General features: G+C 48.8%; 1 non-coding gene across 1 annotated transcript; it reads right to left on the bottom strand.

Moving 5' to 3' along the window:
- Positions 1–1151: 1151 nt before the first annotated feature.
- TRNAV-UAC (transfer RNA valine (anticodon UAC)) lies at positions 1152–1224 on the bottom strand. The gene has a single exon. It is a non-coding gene; the product is annotated as a tRNA-Val (tRNA).
- Positions 1225–5197: the final 3973 nt, after the last annotated feature.

Genomic DNA, 5197 nt, shown 5'->3' with positions numbered 1-5197 from the left:
CGCACAGAAAGAAAAATGCACGCCCCGCGTATTCATGAAATTTACAGTGCAAACTAACTGTATCCACAAGTTGCGCCCAGACCACCCCTGGCATGCCCACACGCAAACCATAAACAGCCACAACAGCTACTTTTGCACGTTCCCCCAGTCACGTAAACATACACCTTTCAAACAGGCCTGCGACTCGGGGACCCTACGCGGGTTCTCCCATAACTGTATCCGGCACCCCAACAACATGCGTATAAAAAATCACACCTCTGCAATAACTTGGAAATTTGTGTGCGAACCACTGTAATACGTTCCTGCACCCCGCTACACTGTTTACGCACAACGTTAAATTACATCGGAACCCCGATTGAGTACACGCACCCCAAAATCTGACATGCAACCCCACCTGCGCACTACAAATCCTAGTGCACTTACGCCTGCCTTCGGGTGGCGGATCGCATGAAGGACTTGCGTGGCCATTTCCAAGCCGAAACGTTGCTCGATCGAATCCATGAATACGTCTTGTGTCGCGCAGTTGTGGGCGTGCGAGGGACAGCCTGCCGGCCGTCCCCCGGTACGTCTACTTTTTCACATGTTCTTCCCCTTCCCATCCCTCTGCGCAGGCCACGCCCATGCTCGGCTTGGAGACTTGCGCAAGGCCCTCGACAGCTCGAACAGACGTGCCGAGCCAGCGCAAACTCGATGCAAGTTCCGGAAAAGTACAGTGCATTCTATTCCATGAAGGGACGAAGGCAGATTTGCGCACAGTTGCGCGCTCCAGTACCCTATTTTCAGCACAGATAATTCCATGAATCAGGCCCTATGTGTGTCCTTGCTTAACTCCTGTTAAAAACAAGCACTGGCAAAGGCAACCATTTTTACTTGTGTATAAAAAATAGGCATTTTCCAGGCACTGCTTTTAGATGCCCAGAAACACCATTTTTCACCTGCTACCATCAATGGCCATTTAATAGCACTACGACTGTGCCTGTGAAGTGCTTTTTGTATGTCTATACAAAAGCCCAAACTGTTGGCATTGCCAATGCCTGTTTTTCTCTAGTAATAAATATAGGAAAGTGGCAAATAGTTACCAAAACATTGGTGAATATCTCCCATAATATAGGAAAGTGTTCAAATTATAGAATATAATTTAAGTAAAAAACTGGTTCCGCTGGGGATCGAACCCAGGACCTTCTGCGTGTAAAGCAGACGTGATAACCACTACACTACGGAACCACGTTCTCACTGGGGTAGCTATTTCTCTATACCGGCGCAACTGCTGTGCTAAATGTGTGTAGAGTTTGAAAATAATCCACTAAAAAGTGATGTTGCAACGATACTAGCAAGCCAAATAAATAGACATGCTACACTTATGCAGGGAACGAAACACGGAGAAACCTAAAATAACACAGTGAGGGGAGAATGAGCAAGAGAGGGAGAATTGGGGATGTTATGTAATATATAACAGGGGAATGGCATAAGCGGAAAGGAAATGAGAATAAACTGAAGCTGAAAAAAAATTCGAGCTCCAAGAAACGGGTGCTTCTCGCCTCTACATCACTAGTAACCTGTGCCGTCCCTTGCTGGGATACCTTTCTGCGCCATCTAGTGATCACAGCTGAAATTGCACTTCAATTAATATCTCGGCTGTTCTTGGTGTCAGGCTCCACCCATCCCTGTGTTTGCTGCTGTATCCATCGGAAGATAAAAGCTTCTTTAAAATGTTTTAGGTGATGTAAAGAGGGCCTTCAGTAGAAAGCACTAAAAGTTGAAATCTTGTTTGAAGTACAATCCTGCAGTTGCAGCTGGCAAAAATGCATCAATGATCCGTGCTCCAGAAGAGGAAGGTGTCTTTTTACAGTCTCTTTGAGTAGTAAAGACAATGCACCACGAATACTTGAACCCAAGAGAGGAATATTATCCCAAACTGTTGTATTGTCACGGACTCCGGCGAGAAGGGGGATTGGAGCCAATCAGGTGAGCCCTCACACTTTTATTGTAAGGCTTACATGGTATAGGCTGCGTGTGCACAGCACTTGATGTCGCGCGAGCCCAGGAGCGGCTTCCAGCATAACATCCCATGCCAAGGGTATACACTTAAAACAACCCCAACAACATTACATAATGACAGCACCAGCATAACTAGATACTTATTCCATTTCAGCATGCAGCCAGCATTACATTACATACAGTCCATTAGGCAGTTGCAAGGGTGTGGACAACGACGTTCACTTGACTGAGTCCAATTAAAGCCCACCAGACGAGCGCGAGCACTGCACGGAAGTCGCCTCATTGTCCGTTGGGGAGGGAAAGATGACTGGCTCCTGACACACGCGGGGGCTGCGTTGCCGCAAGGATTGACACAGTCACGGGACTACATATAAACCGGGGTGACAGAGACATACCACAGGGTCCACTTTAAGCCTATCGGGGTACGCAGGACAGCAGCTTATGACACATGGTTGATGACAACATAGGTGCGTTGGGACAAGGATGTAGTTCATAAGATGGTGGCCTTTGTTCTTCGTCTGGCTCCACCGCACGAGCACTCCCAAAGCGAGAGCAGCGGCCGAGCGTGTCCTTTTCCCCATGGGGCTCACTGGGGTAAGACTGCAGGGCCTTGTGGCAGATGTCCCTGCCCCAGATAGGAGATGCAGCCGGCTCCCCCAGGCGGGTTTCTCCAGGCAGGTGTCGTGGTGGCAGGAAGCAGGGACGTCATTTCACCAAAATGCTAGGGGTAGCGGAAGTGATGTCATTTGACCCCACCCCAAAGTGATATCGCGGGATGCGATGGAACGCAACCTTTCACCCGTTGACAAAACAGGAAGTGCTATCACATAGCATTGTACACTACAAAAAATATGGTTACGATATCGCTATAATATGATGTACATTTCATACAAGAATGGATCGCCATATGTATCGTTAAGATCAGTGTGTATAGGCCCATATTACCAAATGACTGTGAATGCAAGCAGATGTCCATGGCCAAAGGATAACGATGTGTTTTTATATAGCCCTTACACCTAAGTGCATTATATAGAAAAAATATACATCCAATATCACCCAACCTATGTTGATTCTCATTTATCGACCTCAGAAGGATGAAAGGCTGAGTTGAGGCGTTTAAGAACAGACTAAATCAGTGACTGACCCCCTGAGTGTGCCTGAAATAAACCTTTAATGAGTCTAGTAATTATTGTATAGAATTCCAGAAAGACACATTATTTGGTATTCCCAATCTTTGTAATTTACGGTCAGTTCTGAAAGTGTTAGACTTGTGTCACTCCTTTTCTTCTTTTTTTTAAGGGGCTTTAATAAGAAAGCCAGCCACTCCAGAACTAAAGAGCCACATGGTGCTGGCCACAGCCCAGGAGCTTGCATTACAAAATAAAAAAACACTTTTTTATTTTTTTTTCCAGAGGTCGCAAGGGTGACCACAGAGGTCGCAAGAGAGACCTCAGAGGTCGCAGTTGCGACCTCTGGCGACCTCTAAATGACATCCCTGGCAGGAAGGGTTACTCATCCCCCCTGGAGCCCCATTAGCACAAGTCCTCTTTTTGTGGAGGACCGCGGCTGGTTCAGGGCTGGCATGATGGTTGGCCATCCTGCAGCAAGGTGGCTGGAATGGATGGAAGTGGGCCGGCCCAGTGACAACAGGGAGGCTCCCCCAGGTGGACATTACCTGTAGTAGGGGGCAGGGGTCCACTTCGCCATACGCAGAGGCCCTTCATTGACAGTGGGTCCGGCTCACGGGCTTCCCCACTTCATCCCTCCCCGTCAGGCAGGAGTACTTTCTTTTATTGTGGTGGACGCGCCACGCCAGGGCTCCCCATGCAGGAGACTCTACAGGCAGTGGGTCTGTGCTGCACCATCTCTCCCCCAGGCGGGAGGTTACAGCAGGCAGCAGCGCACGGGCCGTGCCCCATAAAGGCTCCTAGGCTGGAGCTAGTTTATTTGCTTGGGATGTGGCAGAGGGCCTCCGGGTTCCATCTCATCCGTCAGGCAGGGAGGCAGGGAAGGCTGCAGGCAGCAGCGCACGGCCGCACCACTTCAGATTCCCCCAGGCGGGAGTTCCTTCATCCATGTTCCCGTTGCAGCAGCTTGCGCCGCATGAAATCGAGGCTCCCTCCATGTGGAAGGGGGGCTGCATGGCTTGGCGTGCCACGTGCCCTACACCGATTGGGAGCTGCGAAAGCAGTGTTTGCTTTCCCCAACACGGGAGGCCACTTCATTTTAAAATGGCGGCAGCAGAAGTGTCCACACGCCCTGCTGCCAGCCGCACCATGCAGCCAACAAGCTCCCCCAGCAGGGATCACCTGGATGCCGCGCTCAAACTCCCCTAACGGGAACAAGCATTGCCACACCGGGCGGTGCGACCGGAGCAGGCAGTGCCACATTCATAGGCCGGGCCAGGAGTCAATCAGTAGAGCCCACACACACAACACACGGAGGCAAGGTCGGGATTAACTGCCCAGAGGGAAGGTCTTGCTCTTTAAGCATTTAAGCAGTCCATCTTCCTCATTCTGCCTCTGCACAACTGGATTCTAGCAAGCCTTTTGTCAGTATGTACGTCACAAGATTCATTTTTACGTGAGGTCCCTCGATCTTAAATGATCAGATTACACCTCGAAGGACTTCGCTTGATGCCAGCAGGAACACAAGAGGGTATTGAACCAGTTAACTCTATATGTTCACAGTCTTTGAACTTTCCTATTCACATCAGGGGTAACAAACTCACACATTTAGTAAAAAATGTCTGTGAGCATTTGAAGTGTTAAGAGTCAAGCTTTAGGGTGTTAATTATGTCTTTGGGGTTAGTTTTAATTGCTGGTGCAATGCGGGTTGATGCACGTCATGCAGGCACCCGGTTTTAAGTGTTTTCTATCATTATAGTGCATCGCACTTAGTCCCCATCGTCTGACCAGGCTTTTTGTGGGTGGGCCACCATCCTCTGCCTTTTCACCTGGACATCGATTCTGATGTCTCTAGTGGAGAACTTCATTTTCATATGTCAAAGTAAGGTGGTTTAAAACACAGTTTGTTTAGCACTTCAGTGGGGTGTTGCCACAAGGATGTCCTCCTTTAGATAGTTAACAACAGTTAACAATTTAGGGGTGATGCTGAGCAGTGTCTAAAATGGCCACTCAATTGCCATATTATACTCTAACTGCTGCCTAAACCGCCTGTGCATCAGTAATATTTAAGA

The sequence above is a fragment of the Ambystoma mexicanum genome, assembly GCF_040938575.1.
Source record: "Ambystoma mexicanum isolate Mex_15411 chromosome 12 unlocalized genomic scaffold, UKY_AmexF1_1 Mex_chr12_unloc.2, whole genome shotgun sequence".
Lineage (NCBI taxonomy): Eukaryota > Metazoa > Chordata > Amphibia > Caudata > Ambystomatidae > Ambystoma > Ambystoma mexicanum.
This window is presented reverse-complemented; position numbering and strand designations above follow the sequence as displayed.